Consider the following 26,874-nt stretch of genomic DNA (forward strand, 5'->3'; position numbering starts at 1 on the left):
TACTATTATTTAATATTGAAATTTTTATGTACAGAAGTTTTTGTGATTGAACTCTGGACACCAGAAAACCCACTAATCCAGAGTTTTCTCTTATCCTCTTAGTCATTCCCTACAACTCAGCTTATTCCAATTGCTAATTAGCTCTGCAATTTCCTCATTAGATTTAAGGCTTACTCAGAGGCCCACATCTGGATTGAAAAGATGAGTCCTGTGCTTTCTACTCTTTGTACTTTCATTTGCTGACTGACATACTATTTTAAAATGAACTGATATCCTGATCAGTAACATTGCCGCCTACTCAAAGTAATATGATTCCTTGAGGATTTCAGCTGTTGGGTTTTCCTCCACCAAATCAGGCTACCTTCAACAGAAAGGCCAGTCAAAATCAAACCTATGTGGATCATATCCATTTGGATGACAGAATTGGGTCTGCTGGGCATCTTCTTTAATCAAAGAGATTCTCTAGGTCAGATCTCCAAACTGCTTTAATACAAAGTTCTGACAATACTGGCATTATCTTTTCTTAAGCACTGTAACTAAGACTTTTTTCTTCAAGTTCACTTATAAAGTTTCATAGCTCATAATACATCTTCATTTCTCAAAACTGTTTGAGTACCTATAGAGCCAGCAATAACACTGAGTACTATAAAGAAAAACATGAGTAAGAATGATGTCTTATTCTGAGATATTCATAATCTAATCAGAGTAATAGATATGTAAATATATGTATCATTGTTTAGTCGCTAAGTCATGTTCAACTCCTCTGCAACCCCATAGATTCCTCTATGGGATTTTTCCAGGCAAGAATACTGGAGTGGACTGCCATTTCCTTCTCCAGGGTATATTCCCAACCTGGGGATTGAGCCTGAGTCTCCTGCATTGCAGGCAGATTCTTTACCACTGAGCCACCAGGGAAGCCCAAATATATATATATAATACAACATAATTGCTACAGTGACTGTTTGAACAAAGTGCTAGCAATCTGTTAAGGAATAAAAAGCAATCAAATATTAAGGAATATATCAAATTAATGAATATTTCAATATCTTCTCTCTTTACAAGGACATTTGAGAGTGCTTCTTCATTTGTGGCCACTATATTTTACCCACATTTCAATGTGGCTTTCAGTCTGCAATCATACTCTCAGAGTCTAAATGCTCTAGCTCAAGTTTCTTATAATACACTGAGGGACAGGACCTGTGGGGTGGCTGAGGCGCTGGAGGATGGTGACATTACAGTAAACTTGTTTGGAGGCGAGAAGGCTAAGATAAGGCAACAGTTAGTGCAGACACCAGTGTGAGGATGGGCAGTGAGGAGCCAGGGACTTGCAAGAAGCAGCCTACTATTCAGGAAAGTTAAGAAGTTGAAAGACTGTGCTCCTGGGTGAATTGATAAGTTTCCTTTCACAGGCTGTGTGTTTCCTAATGCTTTCTGTTCTTCATGGTAAACTTATGTTGATCGGCTCTGCTGTTTATCATTTGCTCCTTCTGGCTGGGTGGTAACTCAGTTGCAGAAGGAATAGCATGACTTCTGAGTTTGCTTGGCAGTTGAGTCTCATTTTCTAATCTAGCTCTACTGGAAATAAAGAGAAAATCTGAAGTTCCATCTGATCCTTGTATCTATTTCTCAGTCGGTTTAGTATACACTTGGCATGCTGGGTCAGAAAACTTGAGAAACAGTCTTAAGAAAACTAGCATTTTGGGTCCAATTAATTGTATAGGGAGACAGCTGCTTTTTATTAATGATGCCAGGTGACTTAAATCTTTTCATGAGGCAGAAAACTCAAGTTCTGAGATAATACATGGGCATTGTTCTAAGCCATTAAGTTGGCTTATTTATTTTTTTTTTCTGAAGCAAAAGAAAGATAAAACAGGTGGAGTGGATGGAAGAGGAAGGGTTATGAATCCAAGAAAGACAACAAGGTAAAAATTACCTTATTCTCAATGTTCTAAGTCTTAAATGAAGGGGGGAATGGATTCATGGTTGCTCTTTTACTGTGCTTCATGTGTGTGCTAAGTTACTCTGACCCTTTGCAACCCCATGGACTATAGCCTGCTAGGTCCCTTTGTCCATGGGATTCTCCAGCAAGAGTACTAGAGTGGGTTGCTGTGCCCTCCTCCAAGGGATCTTCCTGACCCAGGGATTGAACCCACCCTTCTTACGTTTCCTGCATTGGCAGATGGGTTCTTTACCACTAGTCCCACCTGGGAAGCTCACTGTGCTTCATACCATATATGAAATATTTAATACTTGTTTCTCTTGTATGCATCTCATATTACCTAGAAACAGTTTAAATCTCTTGTGCTGTTTCATTCATGGTTTTGTGGCAAAAGCAAGGTATAATAAATCACAAATATTTTCAAATGAAACTTTCCCTTCAGGAAAAGATACACATTGCACAATGTATTTTCAGGAAGGACAGGAGTGAGGTTCTCATTCAGGCTTTTTGATTCATGATGATTCCATGCTAACGTTAGAAATATTAAAAATTTGCTTCCCTATCACATTAATGAAATTTTAAAAACCCATGGGATAAATCTTTGCTTTACTTTTTGTCCTTTACATGATTTGCATTACATGAATTGTGGTATTAAAACAGAAGTTAGATGCCACTTAGCATACATATTTATTGAGCACCTCCTAGGTGTCTGGCTTTCTGCATTTGGTGGTGCCTGTGCCTATTTAACTGTCTGTAGTCACAACTGAAGGGTGTGTTTTCTTTAATTTGTAATCTTGGATACTATACTAGTTTCCTAGGGCTACCAAAATAAATTGGGCTTCCCAGGTGGCTAGTGGTAAAGAACTCACCTGCTAAGAGACGCGGGTTTGATCCCTAGGTTGGGAAGATCTGGAGAAATGACAACCTGGAGGAGGAAATGACATCCTGCTCCGGTATTCCTGCCTGGGAAATTCCAAGGACAGAGGAGCCTGGTGGGCTACTTTCCATGGGACCGCAAAGAGTGGAACATGACTGACCACACACAGCACAGCACCTACAGCCAAAATACATGACCATAAAGTAGGTGGCTTGTAACAACAGCATGTATATTTTCACAGTTTCCGAGGTCAGAAGTGTGAAACGGAGGTATCAGCAGACCCAAGTTCCCTGAAAAGGCTCTAGGGGACAATCCTTCCATGCCTCTTCCAGCTTCTGATGCCACTGATATTCCTTCATTTGTGGCTGCTGAACCATGATTTCTGACTCTATCTTCACCTGGCTTTTCTCCTTCTCCCTGTATGTCTTTCCTTTGTGTGTCTCTTCTAAGAACACTTATCACTGGACTTAGGACCCATTCCGATAAATGCATAATCATTTAATTTTGACATCCTTACTTTAGTAGACTTTTTATTTCAAAGAAGATCACACTCTCTGGTTCTGGGATTAGGATACAATCATATCTTTTGACTGCTACCATGTAACTCACTATAATTCTAGTCTAGAATTCACAACATTGAAATGTTAATGATAATATATCTTCATTAGAATTACATGACTCCTTATACTACTTTGTTAATAAGTAGTATAATACTTATATTTGTAAAATATCTAAGTAGTAAATGAGAATTTCCTTCAATAAAATTTAAAATGTTTAAAGCAAGAAAGTGGTTCCCTGCTTTGTTTTAAATTTAATATATTTTAAATTTTATTTATGATCTTTTGACCCCTAATAAAAAATTCATCCTTCTAGAGAGTTATTCTCCACTAGGGATTAGACTAAAAAAAAACAAACAAAAAAAACCAAACATATTTTCTGAGGAAAGGGCTTACCATTATCAAGGTTGTAGATGAAAAAATTATTCTGGGATTTATGAAAAACACTGGTATACCTACTGCCTTTATAACCCACAGTAGATATCAAAACTGAAAAATTATTCACACCTTGGAGGGATTCAGTTCAATTCAGTTCAGTAGCTCAGTCGTGTCCAACTCTTTGCGACCCCATGAATCGCAGTATGCCAGGCCTCCCCGTCCATCACCAACTCCTGGAGTTCACCCAGACTCACGTCCATCGAGTCGGTGATGCCATCCAGCCATCTCATCCTCTGTCGTCCCCTTCTCTTCCTGCCCCCAATCCCTCCCAGCATCAGAGTCTTTTCCAATGAGTCAACTCTTCGCATGAGGTGGCCAAAGTACTGGAGTTTCAGCTTTAGCATCATTCCTTCCAAAGAAATCCCAGGGCTGATCTCCTTCAGAATGGACTGGTTGGATCTCCTTGCAGTCCAAGGGACTCTCAAGAGTCTTCTCCAACACCACAGTTCAAAAGCATCAATTCTTTGGCGCTCAGCCTTCTTCACAGTCCAACTCTCACATCCATACATGACCACTGAAAAATCATAGCCTTGACTAGACGGACCTTTGTTGGCAAAGTAATGTCTCTGCTTTTGAATATGCTATCTAGGTTGGTCATAACTTTCCTTCCAAGGAGTAAGCATCTTTTAATTTCATGGCTGCAGTCACCATCATGGCATCTGGTCCCATCACTTCATGGGAAATAGATGGGGAAACCTTGGAGGGATAAGGAGAAAGAATTATAGGTTTAAAATGAAACAAACGAATAACCTCTGATCAATAATCATACCATTAGTAACCTCATAGAGTTCATATCTATTAAACATATTTTTCTGTCACATTGATTTAGCACTAAAATACTTATGCTAATTATATTGCAAAACTGTGCAATAATCCTGTGGGCTATAATGATGATGATTAAACTTACACCTTAAAATTTCTGTCTGCTTGTATAATCTAGTGATCATAGGCTTACATAGTTCTTATGATATGTCTGTTCAATTCCTTTGCAAAATTTCCTTAAAAATACTATTCCTAAATCTTAGCTTTAAAACATCAAGAATATATTACATATTTTCCTTCCTGTATTGAGAGCTTCATAAAACTTAGAAAACAAACTTCACCTATTAGAAAAAGCAAAGAGCAATAACATTTTGCCTCACATCAGTGGTAATGTATTTCCTTTAAGACTCATATGGACCTAAATGCTATGTCATAATTTTTGTCTCTTTTATTGTATTACATCTCCCTCTCTCTTTCCCCATCCTTTAAAATAATGCTTATGACAAATGCTAAATACATTTTGGCCAATTTTTCCTTCTATTATAAGAACATACTTTGATTTCAGGGGCTACTCCCAAATACCAATTCATATCAGGAGATATGTACACAAAGGAAAAAAAAATGTAAGTTAATGAAATACAAGATAAAATACAATTTAAAATGTAAGAATACAAAGAGTTTGAAATGTAGTTTGAGACATTTGATGCACTTGTATGCTCAGGTTTGATTAGCATGTCAGGCAAACTGAAAGGTTGATCTGTTATTTAGAGCATGGATCAAGAAGCACCCAGGCGAAAGAGAGTAACTCTTAGTTCAAAAGTTTGGGTCAAGTGTCTTTTCCTATACTACATCATTCGTATTTATGTCATCATGATGAATGCAATGTAACCTAACACTAATACTGTCTAAATCCAGCTGAAAAGTGGGCAATCGTATCACAATCTATTTGTTTTTTCAGCCTACCACTCGACAGCACGACAAAAGTCAAGGGTTATCACCAATGGTCAGTAACATCCTATAATAATTCCATGTGAGCTAAGGAGGGCTTTTTGTACATTTCAAAAAAAAAAAAGCAAATGTATCCCCAATCTGTAAAACCTGAAGCATTTTCTTTTGGAGACTTAATCTGGACATATTTTACTTCCTTTCATATATCGTTAGCATAAGCTTAAAATTAGAGGAAAATACTTGTGGATGCTAAATTTTTGCCATAAACTTAAGAATGTAAGGTTAAAAAAAGTGATAACCTGTGTGGTTTCTAAATGTATCCTTTGCACATAAATCAAACCATACACAAATAATCGTTAAAGTAGGAAAATGCCATTAATTCTGTTCATGCATATTAATAAATTCAGCTGAAAGCACATACTCTGTAATGTTATTTATTTTAAAAGGTGACATTGTTCAGCATAACCTTTTCCTTTTTAACAGAAGGTGACTCCTTTTCAATAGTCTGATCATCAGGATTAGATGATAAGTCAGAACAAGTTATTCTGAGGTTAAACCAGAGGGCTTTTTCCCCTCAGTTTTCATGAATCAGAATTTTGTCTCCATTGCTTTTCTTAATCACCACACAATAAAAACAATAAAATTCAAAGGCAATAAGCAGGGTGTTATTTGCTTTTTTTAAGCAAGTTTAAGGTACTTCAGGTTTTCTGAAATGCCTACATAGTACGCTAAGTAAGCTAGTTTTGAAAAGATACTATGATTTATGGCTTCTCATGTTTACACTTGGTCTATATTTAATTACCAGTATCTAGATGTCAGTAAGTCATATATTTTTAAAGGATAAAACCAAACAAATCTAGGCTTCTTTAAGACATTTGTAAGAGTAGGTCTAATTAAAGCACATCCGTTACCAAAGTCACTTTACAACATTACTCTGAAGTACAATACCTCCTTATCATAAAAATTCATTTGGAGTCTAACATTTGCCTTCATCACAACAATGATCTAACAATGAATTAAATGCAAAATAATTACTAAGATTAAGAGCAATCTTTTTCTGATAATTATAATGAAAATCTAACCAACAAGGAAGGCTGCCAAAATTAGATTTAAGTGGAACAAATGCATGTATACTTTTTTATCTTGAGATAAATTTATTTACTTTGAGATTTCTTGAAAACTGCCTTCTATCAATTATGTGGGATTTAGTTAGGCTAAATGAAGTTCAATGTCATATTTGCATTTTCCCTCTGATACTCATAGAGTATATCTTGTTACTTAGAAAGGTTTTCCATAAGGGTGGGCTTGCAAAAGTTTGGAAAAGTATTCACATTTTTATAGTCATGGAAAATTTGTCATAGGGCCAACATTTAGCATATTTTCTTCACTCTGATATAACTTTATCCTGAAATTGCCTTCTTCCTTCCTATCTTATCATATATAGATTTGCTTCATCCAACTATACAGAGTTTATACAACTATACATACAACTCTACAGTAAATCCACTAGGCTTTTGAGTCTTTGAGCCTCAAAAAAGTATTGTTCTTACTCATATTTACTGAAAAATCAGTTCATTCTTATATAATATATGCTATTTGCATACAGTTTCCCTTTATTCGTATGTACATATGGACAGGGAGGGGGAATAAACCTACTTGCTATTAGGAGGGCGGTCCAGAATCAAGCGTTTTCTTCACTTTTCAGGAAACTTTGGACATCTTGGCAGTCACTGATGCTGTGGACATACAGGCAAGGCAGCTGCCTACTTGAGAGCTGGGCTTTCCAGATTCTAGAAATAAGAATTAAAGCACAAGAAACTGTAGTTCAATCAATTAATCTTATTGGCTATTTTTGTATTATGAATTTTTTGAAATTCATACACAAATGAATGGAATAGTAAAATGAAACCCATGTATGTATATTCTAATTTCAGTAATATATCTAATTATCTTATCTACTGCATCCCTCCAGATTATTTTCATGTGAATCTGAGACATTATATTATTTCATCTATATGTATATCAATAAATTTCTAAAAGACACATACTCTTTAAACAAAAACATAAGCATAATATAGTTATGACAACTAAAAGCAAATAATAATTCCTTACACTGCAGAATATTCTTATATAAGTTTTAGATGCTTGGGCCACTATTGATTCAGGTGCTCTGCTAACTTCTCTATTTGAAACAGAATTTGGTTTTCTGAACAACACTTTGTAGTAGGTATTATTATTATGTCATTTTTTCACGTTGAAACCTACATGAAATTAATTTCCCAAGGTAATGGTGGCAGAACAGGTTCAATTCCTGAAAACTTGTTCCAGTACCTTCTCACCTAGAGCCATAGAATTTAGTTTATTTCAGAGTAGAAGAATATGAGCAGCAGAATTATACCCAAATACATATATCACGTTTTCATAAAATTCCACATGTATTTGAATATACATAAAAACATACTTTTCTTGTATCCTACAAATATCTATTTTTTCCCATTCTTTCCTTTCCTTTCCTCTTTTTGATTGATAGACAACATACTTGAGTATTACTCATAACTCAGAAATGCCTATCCTATATTCTACAAAAATATTCTATATTCTTAATAATGAATATACTAGAAGTTTCTGTTTTATTTTCTATTAGTTTATGTATTTTTGTTGTTGTTCAGTCACTAAGTTGTGTCCTGCCTACTCTTTGCAACCCCAGGAACTGCAACTCACCAGGCATCCCCGTTCTTCACTATACTATGCTCAAATTCATGTCCATTGAGTCAGTGACGTTATCTAATCATCTCATCCTCTGCCACCCTCTTCTTTGGCCTTCAGTCTTTCCCAAGCATCAGGGTCTTTTCCAATGAATCAGCTCTTTGCATCAGATGGCCAAAATATTAGAGCATCAGTTTCAGCATCAGTCCTTCCAGGAAATATTCAGAGTTGATTTCCTTTAGGATTGACTGGTTTTATCTCCTTGCAGTCCAAGGGGCTTTCAAGAGTCTTCTCCAGCACCACAATTCAAAAGCATCAATTCTTCAGTGCTCTACATTCTTAATGGTCCAACTCTCATAACTGTTCATGACTACTGGAAAAATGATAGCTTTGACTACATGGACCTTTGTCAAAAAATACTGTCTTTGCTTTTTAATATGTTGTCTACATTTGTCATAGCTTTCTTTCCAAGGAACAAGTGTCTTTTAATTTCACGTCTGTAGTCATCATCCACAGCAATTTTGGAGCCCAAGGAAAGAAATTATATCACTCCTTCTACTTTTCCCCATCTATTTGCCATGAAGTGATGGGACTAGATGCTATACCTTAGCATATGCATACCTTAGCACATAATGCTTTTTTCATTTGCCTAAAATATTTCAGAAAGCAAGAGTATTAGAGAATATTTAAAATATATTTTGATATGCGATTCTACATTTTCAATTTTAAAGTAGGTTCCATAGTTAACTTCTGCATGATAAAAAATAAAAAGCTTAACAGTTTTAGGACCTTGAAACTATAGGAACTATAAAATCAGGGAAACACTAAAATCAGGGACTTGGCATATACAGAATGAGCACTGGCTGTAGCAAAAGAAACTCACTTACAAATGTATTGGTTTGAACTAAACTGTGACTGAACCTTGTTTGAAAGTTTATATGTGGTTGTGAGCACTCCTGGAAAGTTGATTACAACTGTTCTTTTTATTTTCGTCTTGTGCTTCCCATTGTCCTGAGATGTGAGAGTAAGAATTGGTGAAATTAACAACTTCTGGGAAATCATTCCTAGATATGGACTCCTTACTTCAGTTATTAGGGTAATCTACTATGTGAAAGATATTCTACCAAGCTTTGCCATGGATGTAAGGATGAATAAAGTTCTGTATCCTCCAGTGGAGAGACTGAAACTCTCTATAGAGGAAGCTTACCTGTTTCCTTACAGTAAAGAGTGGAGACTCAGAGCCTTTGCACATGCAGTCCCCTCTGTCTTGCTGTGCTTAGTTGCTCAGTCATGTCCGACTGTTTGCAACCCCATGGACTGTAGCCCACCAAGCTCCTCTGTCCTTGGGGATTCTCCAGGCAAGAATACTAGAGTGGGTTGCCATGCCCTCCTCCAGGGGATCTTCCCAACCTAGGGATTGATCCCAGGTCTCCCTCATTGAAGGCAGATTCTTTACCATTTGAGCTACCAGGGAAGCCCAAGAATACTTGATTGGGTAGCCTATCCCTTCTCCAGAGGATCTTCCTGACCCAGGAATTGAACCAGGGTCTCCTGAATTGCAGAGGGATTCTTTACCAGCTGAGGTACCAGGGAAGCCCCTCCCTCTGTCTTACATCACTTCATTCTCTCATCTTTTCTTGTGACTAGGATCTCAGTTCAAAATCACTTCATTGAGAAACCCCTGCCTCCCAAACAGTAGAGAAAAACTCTTTCCTATAGCACTATGTATCTTTTGTTTCAAGGTTTTGTTTATAATTTTATAGGCATTTCTGTTTTACTTATGTCTGTTTTCTGTCAATAGCCTATAAGCTCCACAATAGTCTGTTTATATTCATTATTATAGGGTCAATATTTAACAGATATCTGGTAAGAACTCAATATTAATGTGGAATAGCCAGAATTTACTTTTCTTATTCCCTTTCTTCCTTCCTTTCTCTTTCTTTCTTTTTCCTTTTCCACGTCCTTCCCTCTTTCTCTATCTCTTCCACAGCTTCCTTACCCTAAGAGATCAGTGAGAGATATTCATTCCTATAATCTGCAAGTTATTCCGAAAGCCTACCTACGAGGCTCTAATGGTGTGATTCTTAACCATGGCTGCATATTAGAATCACCTGGGGAGTTTTCAATAAATACCCATGCCTAGGCCCACCACAGACCAATTAAATCAGCATTTCTGGAGGTGGGACTCAGGCAGCATTTTTTAAAAGCTCCCTAGGTGATTCTAATGTATAGCCAGGGTTGTGAAACACACTCTAATGGATGAAATCTGAATACCCGAATGTTCGTGAACTAGATGAGCCATTATTTTAGGCCTAGGAAACTTCTAATTCTAATTAAATTATCCTTACTCATTCACTCATTCATATATACACTCAAAATTTATAATTTTAAACCATATGTTATTAAATCCTGTATTTGTTGTACTAAATAGTGTATTTATTACTAGAACCAAAGATTTCTACTAGGAGTTGTAAAAGGCTATACAATGTGGCTAGATACTTTCCAGAGTCTGATATTTTGAATGAACTCTTTCCTCACTTTGCTGATATCATGGGTTTTTTCAATTTAACCCCATACTTTTCTCTTTGCTTATCCTTTTACTGTACATATTACTTGAGTATACAGTAGACTTTCACAATGATTGTGCATATGTGATAATGCAGTCATTGTTTTTGCAAGAAAACCTGTGACCCTCTTCTGTGAAATAGGCACATCCATGCAAAAAAAAAAAATCTTTGCTCTAAAAACTGAAGGATAGCCTTTCTGATAGCTATGGCCTCTAGGGGACAGTGGTTAGAGATGTTGCAAAAAGAGAAGCTAAAGAGGTGTTGGGGGTGGGCAGGAAGAGCAGAAATATTTAAAAAGAGACATGGTGAAATCAGGAAGCTTTTTCTTCAAAGGGCAGTTACTGCTGGAGCAACTGAATCATCCTCCCAGTATTGTCTGTCCTAGTTACAGTGAACAGGAAGTGAAAGTTCAGTGTTGGTTACTGTCAATTACCATCCACATAAACAGACACAGGAAGATCAAGTCATGTTACTTAGCCTTATTGCCCTTGGATGTTTTGATAAACATGTTGGCTATTTACTCAATATAAATACTAAACTTACATACCCCAAGGCAAAATTTTATAGTTTTTCTTTTGAATTTCTGTCTTTTAAAAGCTTTCTCTTTTCCCACGCATTTTCTTCTGAATTCATCAGAGCCCTTTGCCTCTCCCTACCTTCTGCTTATGGGAGGGAAGGTCTCATCATCCAGGCCCCTCATAAAGGTAAACTTGGTGCCAGGGAGTAATCCCCTTGGGTCACTAATGTATATTCACACATCTGAGAATGTTGTTAAGAAGCTTCTGAAGTGGAATGCGATTCCAGCCATAGCAATTACATACTGCTCATATTTCCTAGTTCAGACTCCAGGGAGTTCAACCACTGCCTATTAGCAAGCTGACGATGGAAGGAAGTGCTGTAAATCTCACAACAATGATAAAGCTGAAGCTCCTGGAAGAAGTGGGAAAGAGTGAATTGCAATTAAAAAACAGAACCGTGAACCTTGGCCTTTTAAAAGAACACCCACAGTAAGTTAATGAAGAACACGAGAGGATAAACTAAACTGTAAACATTTCTTATATCTCTTTTCAGTTATCATCTGGGTTGTAAGCAGAATGAAAGAGGAAACTAAACATCAAGAATCCAAATTAGTCTGTAAGATACATCTAATTCTCAAACAAATACCATATCACTTTGAACTTTTTAGAATATTTGGTTTACATATAATTTGGCCACTCCTGTTAAGACAAAGAGGCAAAGAGTTTACAGCTCCTATTACATGTGTGTGTGTTAGTTGCTCGTTCATGTCTGACTCTTTGTGACCCCATGGACTGTAGCCCTCCAGACTCCTCTGTCCATGGGGATTCTCCAGGCATGAATACTGGAGTGAATTGCCATTCCCTTCTCCAGGGGATCTTTCTGACCCAGGAATCAAACCCAGGTCTTCTGCATTGCAGGCAGATTCTTTACCATCCATCCACCATACTTCCACTCCTTTTATGTTCTCTACATTTTTAACGGTGAGTAAGAGAGTTTTAAAATGTTTTTATAGGATTTCTGAATGTCATGGGACCATGGTATTTTTCAGCCATGGATGAAAATGATGGCTTCTTTTTCAGCTTCAGCTTTCAGTGTCATTTGATGGTCCTGAACTCCCCTGTCAAGTGAGGCCTGTGTGTCATTCTGTGCTTGATGGCACTGTGATAACCAAATCTTGATATTTTACTTACAAAACCACCATTCAGAGTGTATTTGTTGGCCTAATTTTCTTTACCCTTTGCACTCACCTGACTGTTGTGTCCACTCTTTATCCTTTATCTCCCCTCCCCCCAAGGCAATCCATCTTTTTCTTCCTCCCCTGTTCCTCTTCTTCACCCTAGTTTCTCTCCCTCCCCACTCTTCTCAAATTAAGTCTGACTGACAATATTTTACTAGTTTTCAAGTGTACTCCATAGCAAGACAATATTTTTGTACATGACATGGTACCATTAAAAAACACTTAAAAATAAATAGCTCTCCAAATACAAGTTGACCTTAATTGTTATAGGAAAATGTACTAAATCTCATGCATAGAGAGTTTACTAAATGTAGTAGGTTGTATATTAAGCTTTATAACAATTTAAGAGGTTTCATTTCTGTGCTCACTAGACAGCTATGGACACTGATATTGAGAAAAATTATGTAGTTCACTGGTGAGTTCAGTGGTAAATCCACAAACACAACATAACAAACTAGGAATGGGGGCCCAGTTCTGTCTGACTCCACTGATTCCAGAGTTCATGTGTTTAATTTCACCTGGTGTTTCCTACTGTGAATCTAACTAGGATCTATTGGAGGGAGGTGGAGATAGGAATTTAAAGACCCACAAGGAAGTATCAAATCACAGACACTTTAACTAGAAATGTTGGATTTTTAAAATGGCACTATGGTGCCATCATCTCTTCCCATTGCTTAAACATAGCAAATTAAAATTTTGGAATATGACATATGGTCAGTTTCCTGACCATACTCTATATAATGGCTTCATTGATTAATAACTAGTCAGAAATCTACCCTGTGTGGAATGAAGGGAGGGCATTTTGATACTTAGGAGGAAGAATAGGGAGAGGGAGATATAATATAATAATTAAAAAAAAGATGTAAGAATGATGAAGAAGAATACCTAGTTTACACTTTCCATGGTGATTTTGCATATATTATCTTGTTTTACATTCATGGTTTGAGGAGTATGATCCACTCTCTATTAAAGCCATGGGACACTTAAAAATAAGAAAAAACAAAAATTGCCATATATCACAAAACTGTAGAGCATTATTATCCTTTTGCTTGACATAAAAGAGGTATGAATTTTTAAGTATTTTGCTTTTTTTAATTGTTAATGTCTCACAGTACCATTGCCAAGTCTATAAAAACGATAACTATGTACCTTATTGTCAAATGTACCCAAAACAATAACATTAGATGAGATAGGACCATCCTAAGTAAGTATAGCTATCAATAGTCCATTTTGAAATGGGAGAAAAATAGAACTATAAATTTATGAATATGTTTGTAAAGCATTCTCTCTAAGGTGTATAATTTAATCATTTTTACAGTTTAAATATCTTGACTTTGTATGGCATTGATAGCAGGTGAAAGGTTAATCTGTAAAATTCACAGTTCACCAAGAACTTAGGAAATACCAATGAAGAACACATTTTTAACACGTGGAAGACCCTACCTACTAAACATAATCATTTTGTTTTCCTGCAAATACATTTAGCATTGCATTGCAAATGAGCTTACAACATTTTTTGACCAAATCTTTCAAGCCATTGGCTTTAAGTAGAATACATGACTGTTCCTTTCTATATAATGGAAAGTCCTATTCCACTGCCAGCAATCAAGATAATTTTGGGAAAATTTTGAGGAACCATATTTTACAATGTAAATACCGAGTTTATTTTCTTGGGCTCCAAAATCACTGCAGATGGTGACTGCAGCCATGAAATTAAAAGACACTTTTAATTTGCTTCTTCAAAGAAAAGCTATGAGAAACCTAGACAGTGTATTAAAAAGCAGACACATCACTTTGCTGACAAAGGTCCATCTATCAAAGCTATGTTTTTTCAGTAGTCATGTATAGATGTGAGAGTTGGACAATAAAGAAGGCTGCGTGCCAAAGAATTGAAACTTTTGAACTGTGATGTTGGAGAAGACTCTTGAGAGTCCCTTGGACTGCAAGGAGATCAAACTAGTCAATCCTAAAGGAAATCAACTCTTAATATTCATTGGAAGGACTGATGTTGAAGTTGAAGCTCCAATATTTTGGCCATCTGATGCAAAGAGCCAACTTATTGGTAAAGACCCTGATGCTGGGAAAGATTGAAGGCAGGAGACAACAGAGGACGAGATGGTTGGATAGCATCACCGACTCGATGGACATGAGTTTGACAAACTCTGGGAGATGGTGAAGGACAAGGCAAAGACTGAAGGACTGAACAACAACAACAACAAATTTTACTACTATTATTTACTCTGTCTCAAAAAACCAGTGAGGACAGATTAACTTTTTAAATAGTCTAGATTCTGTGTAAGTTAAATATATGCAACTTCATTTCTTAATTTTAAATGACACCTTAGAATTAGAGAAAAGGAATGTTATCAGAAAGTTCTTCAGAGAGAACTTTTTAAAGACATTGTTTTGTATTGGCATATAGCTGATTTAAATGTTGTGATAGTTTCTGGTGAACAGCGAAGGGACTCATCCATATGTATACATGTATACATTCTCCCCTCAAATCCCCTACCAGGAACTTTTTATTAATTAGACCAAAGATAAAGTTTAGATAGATTTTAGTGGGTTCCTTGAGACCAACTCCTGTAAGTACATAAAATGCTCAAAAAACCTCCAAAACCTCCAATTGACAATACTATGTGCACCACATATGTGTATATTCAACAGTTTTCTGTAAATGAATTATTCAAAGTGCATATCACATGATATTAGTTGATTTTGTTGTTCAGTCTCTCAGTCATGTCCAACTCTGTGACCCCATGAACTGCAGCATGCCAGTCTTCCCTGTCCTCCACTGGCTGGTTGACATATTTAATAACAGTACCAAAGAGTCATGTTAGATAACACTAGTGGCAAAGCATTGCAGACTCTGCAGCCAGTATGTCCAGACTGCCTAAGTTCATATCCAGGACGTATGTAGTCCTTAACTTTTTATCATTTAGCTTTATCTATAAAATAGTTTGTCAACAGTACCTACTTCATAGATTCACTGAGCTTCCCTGGTGGCTCCGACGGTGAACAATCTGGATTGAAGGAGCTAATGTTTGTAAAGAGCTATAACAGTGCCTGGCACCCAAGAAGGACCGTGTAAGTGTTGTCTGTTGTCCTCTCCCCCTTTATCTTTTTTATAGATCTATTTCTCATATCTGGGCAGCTTTTATTTTCTGAAAGGTTAATAAAATTTAGGGGTAAATGTGGAACCTTTACAATATATTTACTAGAAAACAGTATAAATAAACATGGGATAGTTGCCCTCATGTTCCTTAGAATTTAGTGAGTAAAATGGGAAAAAATAGAACTTACGAATATATGATTAAATTTGAAAGGATTGAAAACCAGTAAACTGTGATAAATGATATGAAATAGCAGTGAAGAATCAATGGCAAAACAAATTGATTGCCTCCTGGAGTTGACTAAAACAGCCAAGAAGACTTAATGGAAAGAAACAAAGCATACTTATTTTTAAGTATTTTCATGAAATAAAATTAAATAATATTGCTAAGAGTTTAAAATTTAAACATACATACATACTATCAAACTTAATGCCCATTTAAATCTATTTTCTATTGCACACACTTGGATATTTATTAAACATATAAAATTTAGATCTTGCTTTTTCACTTGTTATTTTTGTTAAATATGCTCTGTCAAGTTCCTATAAAGGTTCATAATTACTTTTTAATGGATGCACAATTTCACATCAAATAGCATATTCTCTTATTGTTGTACACATTTGCTATTTTTAATATTTAACAGTTATAATTAATAACTTATAGTTTATAAATAAATTAGTTCTGTAGATTTTTCTTATTTTGAACTATTTTCTTTGGATTAACTAGAATAAGTGAGATTACTGAGTCCAAATGTATGACTTATTTCTGCTCCAACTTTTCTTTCAAATTTGATCTTATGTTAATGTTTTGCAATTATAAAAATAATATTTGATCTGTGTGAAAACTTCAAGCAGTACAAATATATATGAGGTAAAAATCTAAAATTTTTTATCTTCCACGCTGCTGCTAAGTTGCTTCAGTCGTGTCCGACTCTGTGCGACCCCATAGACAGCAGCCCAACAGGCTCCACTGTCCCTGGGATTCTCCAGGCAAGAATACTGGAGTGGGTTGCCATTTCCTTCTCCAATTCAGGAAAGTGAAAAGTGAAAGGGAAGTCGCTCAACCGTGTCCGACTCTTCGCAACCCCATGGACTGCAGGCCACCAGGCTCCTCTGTCCATGGGATTTTCCAGGCAAGAGTGCTGGAGTGGGGTGCCATTACCTTCTCCATATCTTCCATAAGATCAGATCAGATCAAATCAGTCGCTCAGTTGTGTCCGACTCTTTTCGACCCCATGAATCGCAGCACGCCAGGCCTCCCTGTCCATCACCAACTCCCGGAGTTCACTCAGACTCATGTCCATCGAGTCAGTGATGCCATCCAGCCATCTCATCCTCTGTCATCCCCTTCTCCTCCTGCCCCCAATCCCTCCCAGCATCAGAGTCTTTTCCAATGAGTCAACTCTTCCCATGAGGTGGCCAAAGTACTGGAGTTTCAGCTTTAGCATCATTCCTTCCAAAGAAATCCCAGGGCTGATGTCCTTCAGAATGGACTGGTTGGATCTCCTTGCAGTGCAAGGGACTTGCAAGAGTCTTCTCCAACACCACAGTTCAAAAGAAATCAATTCTTCGGCGCTCAGCTTTCTTCACAGTCTAACTCTCACATCTATACATGACCACAGGAAAAACCATAGCCTTGACTAGACGAACCTTTGTTGGCAAAGTAATGTCTCTGCTTTTGAATATGCTATCTAGGTTGGTCATAACTTTCCTTCCAAGGAGTAAGCGTCTTTTAATTTCATGGCTACAGTCACCATCTGCAGTGATTTTGGAGCCCAGAAAAATCAAGTCTGACACTGTTTCCACTGTTTCCCCATCTATTTCCCATGAAGTGGTGGGACCAGATGCCATGATCTTCGTTTTCTGAATGCTGAGCTTTAGCCAACTTTTTCACTCTCCACTTTCACTTTCATCAAGAGGCTTTTGAGTTCCTCTTCACTTTCTGCCATAAGGGTGGTGTCATCTGCATATCTGAGGTTATTGATATTTCTCCTGGCAATCTTGATTCCAGCTTGTGTTTCTTCCAGTCCAGCGTTTCTCATGATGTACTCTGCATATAATTTAAATAAACAGGGTGACAATATACAGCCTTGATGTACTCCTTTTCCTATTTGGAACCAGTCTGTTGTTCCATGTCCAGTTCTAACTATTGCTTCCTGACCTGCATACAGATTTCTCAAGAGGCAGATCAGGTGGTCTGGTATTCCCATCTCTTTCAGAATTTTCCACAGTTTATTGTGATCCACACAGTCAAAGGCTTTGGCATAGTCAATAAAGCAGAAATAGATGTTTTTCTGAAACTCTCTTGCTTTTTCCATGATCCAGCGGATGTTGGCAATTTGATCTCTGGTTCCTCTGCTTTTTCTAAAACCAGCTTGAACATCAGGAAGTTCACGGTTCACATATTGCTGAAGCCTGGCTTGGAAAATTTTGAGCATTACTTTACTAGCGTGTGAGATGAGTGCAATTGTGCGGTAGTTTGAGATCATTCTAATTATTAGATGTATATTTTTCCAGACTTTGTCTTAATATTTTGGGATTATACTCCATAGTGTAGACACAAACTGAATATAGTAACCTGCTTTATATTACTTGATGTCTTATGAACATCTGTTTATTACTTTGTCATAATTCAGAATATTTAATGACTGTATAATAAATATTTCCCTGCATGGTTTTGCTTATTTTGTGTGTGTGTGTGTGTGAATAATCCACCATTGTTGATCAATCAGGGTGTTTCCAAGTTATTATTACTATGCTCAAAGGATCAAACATATATCATATTTTTTGTGCTTGTCAAAATATTTCTATTTAATAAATTCCTAGAATTAAATTTGGTGAGTCAAAACTGCTGTGCACTTAATCCGCCTGCAATGCAGGAGACCTGGGTTCAATCCCTGGATTTGGAAGTTCTCTTGGAGAAGGGTAAGGCTACCCACTCCAGTATTCTGGACTGGAGAATTCCATGGGCTGTATAGCCCATGGGGTCACAAAGAGTTGGACGTGGCTGATTGACTTTCACTTCACTATAATTTAAGGTCCTTTACCAAATTGCCCATCAGAAATATACTTATCTCTATCCAGTGTTTGGAGCCTCCTTCTCAATAGGTCTTTCGATCATTTTCAATTTGACTAGCTGTTTAAAATTGCAGTTCTTGGATTACTAATAAGGAAAAGTACATATTCACTTGTCAAATGAATTCCCAATCTTCGTTTATGGTGACTTTTGCTGTGTAGTAACTTTTGTTATTATGTTTTATGTAAACAAATATATCTGTTCTTTTCTTTATGGTGTTTGTTCAAAGCTTCTTTTTTTCTAAACTTAGACCCTCTCTACACCAAGATGATGAAAATAGTCTCTTAAATGTTTCTTAAATTTTTATGGTTCTATACTTTAAATTTACACCTTTAATTAAACTGGAGCCTGTGAGTGTGTGTTTATAATAGGGGGGGGGTATATAACTTGTTTGAATAACTTTTTACTAATCTTCAATTTGAATTTTATCATTTATGAAGTTATTGACAGAATTTCTTTTATGTTTGTTCATGCGTGTGTTTATTCTTATTCCTTCCTACAACAAACAGAGCTTATTTGTTCTTTTTTTTTTAACTGATGGGATGATCCACTGAACTATAGTTGTAAAGTTGTCCTATTTTCTTGTTTTTCAAATAAATTAATTGAGTCACACCCTTACAGTGGAATCAGAATTACGGAGAATTATAATAATTACTTTGGAAGAAAACTTAAATCTTTACTGATTGAGTTTCTCTATCCAGGAGCAACCCACACCTAATTGCTCATGTGTTCTTTTCTTTTGTGATTGAACTTTTCTTTCTTTTGGTCCTTTATACTTAGTTTTTTAGTTCTTTGGTTGAGGGCAATAAAACTACTCTAACAAACCGTTTCAAGTCAACTGAACCTTTATAGGGTAAAAACAAGCAAAGAAAAATAATGGATTCAGACAAAGCAGATGGCCAGCTGGGGACCCACACAGTAGCATGTAATGGGCATCTCGAGATCCCCACAATAGAATGAGGAGTCTGCTGTACAGAAAAGGAGGAAGAGACAGTGGGTAGCCAAAAGCCAAAGTAGACTCTATTTTAAGCTTATTATCATTATTACTAGAGTGAATAGAATAACAGTTTTAATTTGATGACTAGTTGATTATTTCTGGTATTAAATTATTTTTTAATCTTGCTTTAAGAAAATTTTCTATATTTTCAGTAATTTGAATATTTTTCATTTTTATTGAATTCTCTAAGCATTCAAAATATATAATGATTACTTTCTCTATTCCATTTGAAAAATTATTATATCTTTTCTTATGTTATTATAATATAGAGAATAATCCAACATGGTGATGTATGTCATGCTTTTCTTTTTCCTAATTCTATTAGAAGTAACTCTAGTAGTTCACTATTGAATAAGATATTAAAATTTTTAATGTATACTTTTTACCAAGTTAAGAAAGTTTCTTTCATTCACTAGAATAGGATTATAATTTTTTATATGGATTAAATATTAAATTTTTTGAATACTATTTGGGATATGTTGAAATGTAGTTTTTCTCCATTATTTTTGATATTAAATATTGCCAGATTTGATTTTGTTGAATCAGCCATGCACTTCTGAAATAAAGCCTTCTCTGTCATGTGCATTATTTTAATAAAAACATAGGCCTTGTTCGTATTTTATTGGTATAACTGCATCAACCATTGGAAGCAAGCTTTATTGATAATTTTATCACAACTATCTTTGATAGTTCAAATTTCTTTTCTCTTCAAATATAAACCAAGAATAAGCTTTTGGCATTTTGCAACTTTTTATTCTATTCCAGAATTTCTCAACTTTGGCACTCTTGACATTTTGGGCTAATAATTTGTTGCTGTAAGACAGTCCTGTATACTGTAGGATGTTTAATGGTATTTTGACCTATTCCTTTTCCTACTGGAATATGACCATCCTCAAGAAAAAGAAATACAAAAAGGCAAAATGGTTGTCTGAGGAGGCCTTACAAATAGCTGAGAAAAGAAAGGAAGCTAAAGGCAAAGGAGAAAAGGAAAGATATACCCATCTGAATGTAGAGTTTCAAAGAATAACAAGGAGAGATAAGAAAGCCTTCCTCAGTGATCAATGCAAAGAAATACAGGAAAAGAATAAAATGGGAAAGACTAGACATCTCTTCAAGAAAATTACAGATACCAAGGGAAAATTTCATGTAAAGATGGGCACAATAAAAGACAGAAATGGTATGGACCTAAGAGAAGCAGAAGATATTAAAAAGAGGTGGCAACAATACACAGAAGAACAATACAAAAAAGATCTTCACGACCCAGATAAACACGATGGTGTGATCACTCACCTATAGGCAGACATCCTGGAATGTGAAGTTAAGTGGGCCTTAGGAAGCATCACTATGAACAAAGCTAGTGGAGGTGATGGAATTCCAGTGGAGCTATTTCAAATCCTAAAAGATGATGCAGTGAAAGTGCTGCACTCAATATGCCAGCAAATTTGGAAAACTCAGCGGTGGCCACAGGACTGGAAAAAGTTTTCATTCCAATCCCAAAGAAAGACAATGCCAAAGAATATTCAAACTACCACACAATTGCTCTCATCTCACACGCTAGTAAAGTAATGCTCAAATTCTCCAACAAGGCTTCAACACTAAGTGAACCATGAATTTCCAGATGTTTAAGCTGGATTTAGAAAAGGTAGAGGGATCAAAGATCAAATTGTCAACATTTGCTGGATCATTGAAAAAGCAAGAGAGTTCCAGAAAAACATCTACTTCTGCTTTATTGACTATGCCAAAGCCTTTGACTATGTGGATCACAATAAACTGTGGAAAATTCTGAAAGAGATGGGGAATACCAGACCACCTGATCTGCTTCCTGAGAAATCTGTATGCAGGTCAAGAAGCAACAGTTAGACTGGACATGGAACAACAGACTGGTTCCAAATAGGAAAAGGAGTTCATCAAGGCTGTATATTGTCACCCTGCTTATTTAACTTATATTCAGAGTACATCATGTGAAATGCTGGACTGGATGAAGTACAAGTTGGAATCAAGATTGCTGGGAGAAATACCAATAACCTCAGATATGCAGATGACACCACACTTATGGTAGAAAGTGAAGAAGAACTAAAGAGCCTCTTGATGAAAGTGAAAGAGGAGAGTGAAAAGTTGCCTTAAAACTCCATTCAAAACATGAAGATCATGGCATCTGGTCCCATCACTTAATGGCAAACAGATGGGAAACAATGGAAACAGTGACAGACTATTTTCTTGGGCTCCAATATCACTGCAGATGGTGACTGCAGCCATGAAATCAAAAGACACTTGCTTCTTGGAAGAAAAGGTATGACCAACTTAGACAGCATATTAAAAAGCAGAGACATTACCTAGCCAACAAAGGTCCGTCTAGGCAAAGCTATGCTTTTTCCAGTAGCTATGTATGGATGTGGGCGCTGGTCTATAAAGAAAGCTGAGCACAGAAGAATTGATGTTTTTGAACTGTGGTGTTGGAGAAGACTCTTGAGAGTCCCTTGGACTGCAAGGAGATCAAACCAGTCCATCCTAAAGGAAAAAAAGTCCTGAATATACATTGGAAGGACTAATGCTGAAGCTGAAACTCCAATACTTTGGCTACCTGATGAGAAAAGTGACTCATTTGAAAAGACCCTGATCCTGGGAAGACTGAAGGCAGGAGAAGAAGGGGATGACAGAGGATGAGATGGTTGGATGGCATCACCAACTCGATAGACATGAGTATGGACAAACTCCAGGAGTTGGTGATGGACAGGAAAGCTTGTGCTGTAGTCCATGGGGCTGCAAAGAGTTGGACATGACTCAGTGACTGAAGTGAACTGACCTATTCCTCCTAGAGGCCAATAGAATACTCTCCTTACACCAGTCCCTTTCCCAGTTGTGACAATCAAAAATGTCGCCCAAAATGATGAATGTCTCCTCGCAAAAAAAAACTGCTCCATGGTTGAAATCCACTGGTGTATGCTTTGGAAAATTTTAATGTTTGTGAAACTTCTCTGTGAATCATTTGAATTTAGTACCTCATGTGGAGTTGTATGGAGTTTGGAGGAAGCTGTTTAGTTTTTTAAAATATTATCTTTCCAGTTGGGTAGTTAATGTCACAATTTAACCAAGTCTTGTGATGTCTCCCATAGATGTCTCTCCTATGATTCTTTCTTCTGCATGCTCCTCTTTCTCATCTACATGTTTTTCTTGAGCAAGTACATCATTCCCTATGGTGTCACACCATACCTGTTTACTGCTGCTGCTGCTAAGTCACTTCAGTGGTGTCCGACTCTGTGTGACCCCATAGACAGCAGCCCACCAGGCTCCCCCGTCCCTGGGATTCTCCAGGCAAGAAACTGGAGTGGGTTGCCATTTCCTTCTCCAATGCATGAAAGTGAAAAGTGAAAGTGAAGTCACTCAGTCGTGTCCGATTCTTAGCGACTCCATGGACTGCAGCTTCCCAGGCTCCTCCGTCCATGGGATTTTCCAGGCAAGAGTACTGGAGTGGGGTGCCATTGCCTTCTCCAGCCTGTTTTACTAATGAACTCCAAATCTTTTTCTCCTCTCTAGAGTTTCTAGAGCTCCAGATTAACATATCTATCTATGCTTTCTGCATCCATGTCTGGATATCCCACTGGTACCTGACACACCACACATCTACAATACCATTTACTGTTGTAGTTACCTCTTCCTAAGTTCCATCCTCTGTCAGCTGCAGTGCTGCATATACTCCATCACACACAACACAGATTCTGCCTCCCCTTTTTTAAAATTCACTTTGAATTAGCCCAAGTTCTGCAGATTCTACACTCAAATATTTACTTATATCTTTTATATCAGATACCTACTATTTCTACCTGAAATATTTGTATTTTACCAACGAAAAAGAAATTTTAACTATGAATTTTAAATGCTAGAATACACACTTATTTGTTGAATATTTTCCAACTACTACAACATCAGTGTTATAGTAGCAAGAAGGGAAGGGCTAAAACTCATAGAGTTACTAAAGACTTAGTAAATTATGGAACATATTAACTCAGAGAATTTTCTATATAAAAGAGCTGCAAGTCTCTACACTTGACTTGTCCAAAGTTTGCTTTAGTTACTTAGTAGATATAAGGGGATAATTATAATTTTTTTCAGAAGCTTTAAAACTAGAATGCATATGTGTAACTTACAGTTGAAAAGGTGTTTAAACATGAAATGAAATGATGTATCTAACTAGGCAAATGTAGTAGGGACACCAATGAAGTTCTATTTTTGTTGTTTAGTTGCTAAGTTGTGTCAAGTTATTTCGACCCCATGAACTGTAGCCTGCCAGGCTCCTCTGTCCATTGTATTTCCCAGATAAGACTATTGGAGTGTGTTGCCATTTCCTCCAGGGGATCTTCCCAACCCAGGGGTAGATCCTGGGTCTCTCATGTCTCCTGCATTGGCAGGTGGGTTCTTTACCACTAGCACCACCTGGGAAGCTCAGGGTCTTCTATGTACTAAGTCACTTCAGTTGCGTCTGACTCTTTGTGATCCTTTGGACTACAGCCTTCCAGGCTCCTCTGTCCATGGGATTCTCCAGACAAGTATACTAGAGTGGGTTGCCATGACTTCCTTCAGGGGATCTCCCCAACAAAGGGCCTGAACCTGTATCTCTTATGTTCTTTACCACTAGCAGCACCTGGGTTTTCTATACTGAGGTTCAAAAAGTGAACTATAACTTACAGTTTATTGCTAAAACAAGCAACATGGAGCAACCAAAAGGAAAGAACAAACAGAAAACATGAACACTCTAAAGGCCCTTTGTGAATGTTTTGGGACTATAACTCTAAGCTAATTTAAAAATGGTCACAAACTTACATCATCAATTATATGGGTAGTAAATACTATTATTAAGACTAAAAATAATTCAAACTGTTACACAACACTCAGTGAACTACTATTTACATTAAAAAAGATGAAAGTAGCTGTGACTTATCAATGCTTAGCAGATCATGTAGATCACCAGGAGTGGGACCTGAATTTGGCCCTGTGTTCTCATGGAGTTGACACTAAGGGATCCAGAGCCTAAGCAGAAGCACACAAATCAATACAACAGGTAGTACAGGAACAATTACAAATGAGGATGCTGGGATAGCAGGGAAACACAACAGCCAGATTCTTTGTGAGATACAAGCAACTTACCATTTGTCTAAAGGCAGTAATAGCATCAGTTATTGTGCTAGGGCTTAGGGTCCAGGCACATGTTTTGGAATGGCAAGGTTCCAAGCAGGAGCTTCTGCACAGGTAAATAAATATGCAGTGACTCAGTTATTAGAATAGAGATTCAAGTGAGAATAAGGTAAAAGCTGAGTTATCTGAACATAGCTGTGGGTGATTGCAGGGGTGACTTCTGTTTAGTCTGATAGTTAGCTAGAGCTCCAAGTATCCCTCTAGGATGTAAGGAAGTACTGAGCCTGCGGGTGGTTTGCAAGGAATTCCAGCTGCATAGAGAGTACTGCTTCAGCCTTGAGAATTTTTCTTGACTGTGAATTCAATATAAGCTAATTTTGGACACCTAGGAATATAATGTAGTTGTCATATAAGAATATAGCATCATAATAAGAGTGCTGTATTGTGCTTAGTTCTGGATGTAAAGTTTTATGAGGGCTAGTGACATACAATTTAGGAACAAATTTAATTGCTTTTAAGGTACCAGGTATGTATTGTAAAGAAGTTAAGTGGACCTAGAACTGAAAGAAAGAAGAAAGGAAGGCAGGAAGGGAGAAAAGGAGGAAGGAGAAAAAAGGGTGGAGAGGAACAAAGAAAAAGAGGGAGCAAGATGTTAAACGGCAACTGCCGTTTGGCCACCCTCAGGAAATTAGAACAGGCAAAGCATATGGTGAGATGGGTAGTGCATGACCCGTTGAGGGGCTACCACTCCAAGGGTCTTTGATCTTGGGATCTTCAAGTATTTACCAAAATGTGAGATATATTTATTAGTGTCTATTATCTTCTGATTTTTAATCTCGGCAGCTTATTTTTTTAGCTATGTAATGGGCCAAGAAAAATATTCTGCACACATGGTACTGTTCCTCAGGGTAGCCTCTGCTCCTCAGGGTAGCCTCTGCTCCTCAGGGTAGCCTCTGTTCCTCAGGGTAGCCTCTGCTCCTCAGGGTAGCCTCCGTTCCTCAGGGTAGCCTCCGTCCCTCAGGGTAGCCTCTGCTCCTCAGGGTAGCCTCTGTCCCTCAGGGTAGCCTCTGCTCCTCAGGGTAGCCTCTGTTCCTCAGGGTAGCCTCTGTCCCTCAGGGTAGCTTCTGCTCCTCAGGGTAGCCTCTGCTCCTCAGGGTAGCTTCTGCTCCTCAGGGTAGCCTCTGCTCCTCAGGGTAGCCTCTGTTCCTCAGGGTAGCCTCCGTCCCTCAGGGTAGCCTCCATTCCTCAGGGTAGCCTCTGTCCCTCAGGGTAGCCTCTGTCCCTCAGGGTAGCCTCTGTTCCTCAGGGTAGCCTCTGCTCCTCAGGGTAGCCACTGTTCCTCAGGGTAGCCTCTGCTCCTCAGGGTAGCCTCTGTTCCTCAGGGTAGCCTCTGCTCCTCAGGGTAGCCTCTGCTCCTCAGGGTAGCCACTGTTCCTCAGGGTAGCCTCTGCTCCTCAGGGTAGCCTCTGCTCCTCAGGGTAGCCGCTGTCCCTCAGGGTAGCCTCTGTCCCTCAGGGTAGCCTCTGCTCTTCAGGGTAGCCTCTGTTCCTCAGGGTAGCCACTGTTCCTCAGGGTAGCCTCTGTTCCTCAGGGTAGCCACTGTTCCTCAGGGTAGCCTCTGTTCCTCAGGGTAGCCTCTAGAAGAATGCAAGTTGTGACTTTTCTCCACACAAAGGACAAACACCATAATGTTTAGTCCAGACAAGTCATGAGACATACTTCAAATATGTCTAAGACTACTGTGTGGAAAATGTAATGGTTATTTGAAAAACAGGATTAGGACTAATGAGGCAGCTTTTCGTACAATGTAATAAAGGACTTTCTAATGATGAGAGCTGTTCTGGCACAGAAACGTCAGAGCATCTTCTTGTTTAAGGCATGCTGCACCTGGTGGATAAATATTTATTGAAGGAATAAATAAACCGTTGAATTGCGTTGGGAGATAAGATTTGGACGCCTCTCTAGGACATAGGAAGACATCCTGTGTATTGACATATGTATTGACAATA

General features: G+C 37.6%; 3 long non-coding RNA genes across 3 annotated transcripts; 2 read left to right on the plus strand and 1 right to left on the minus strand.

The window, feature by feature from the left end:
- The first annotated feature begins 359 nt into the window (after positions 1-359).
- LOC129658529 (uncharacterized) lies at positions 360-3,477 on the plus strand. The gene is made up of 3 exons (XR_008717391.1): positions 360-466; positions 1,855-1,922; positions 2,838-3,477. It is a non-coding gene; the product is annotated as an uncharacterized LOC129658529 (long non-coding RNA).
- Positions 3,478-3,615: 138 nt separating this feature from the next.
- On the minus strand, positions 3,616-9,653 carry LOC129658531 (uncharacterized). The gene is made up of 3 exons (XR_008717393.1): positions 9,435-9,653; positions 7,178-7,311; positions 3,616-4,507 (listed from the first exon to the last, which is right to left on the minus strand). It is a non-coding gene; the product is annotated as an uncharacterized LOC129658531 (long non-coding RNA).
- Positions 9,654-9,712: 59 nt separating this feature from the next.
- LOC129658530 (uncharacterized) lies at positions 9,713-20,839 on the plus strand. Its single transcript, XR_008717392.1, has 3 exons — positions 9,713-9,810; positions 11,632-11,801; positions 20,501-20,839. It is a non-coding gene; the product is annotated as an uncharacterized LOC129658530 (long non-coding RNA).
- Positions 20,840-26,874: the final 6,035 nt, after the last annotated feature.

This window comes from Bubalus kerabau, chromosome 8 (assembly GCF_029407905.1).
Source record: "Bubalus kerabau isolate K-KA32 ecotype Philippines breed swamp buffalo chromosome 8, PCC_UOA_SB_1v2, whole genome shotgun sequence".
Taxonomy (NCBI): domain Eukaryota; kingdom Metazoa; phylum Chordata; class Mammalia; order Artiodactyla; family Bovidae; genus Bubalus; species Bubalus kerabau.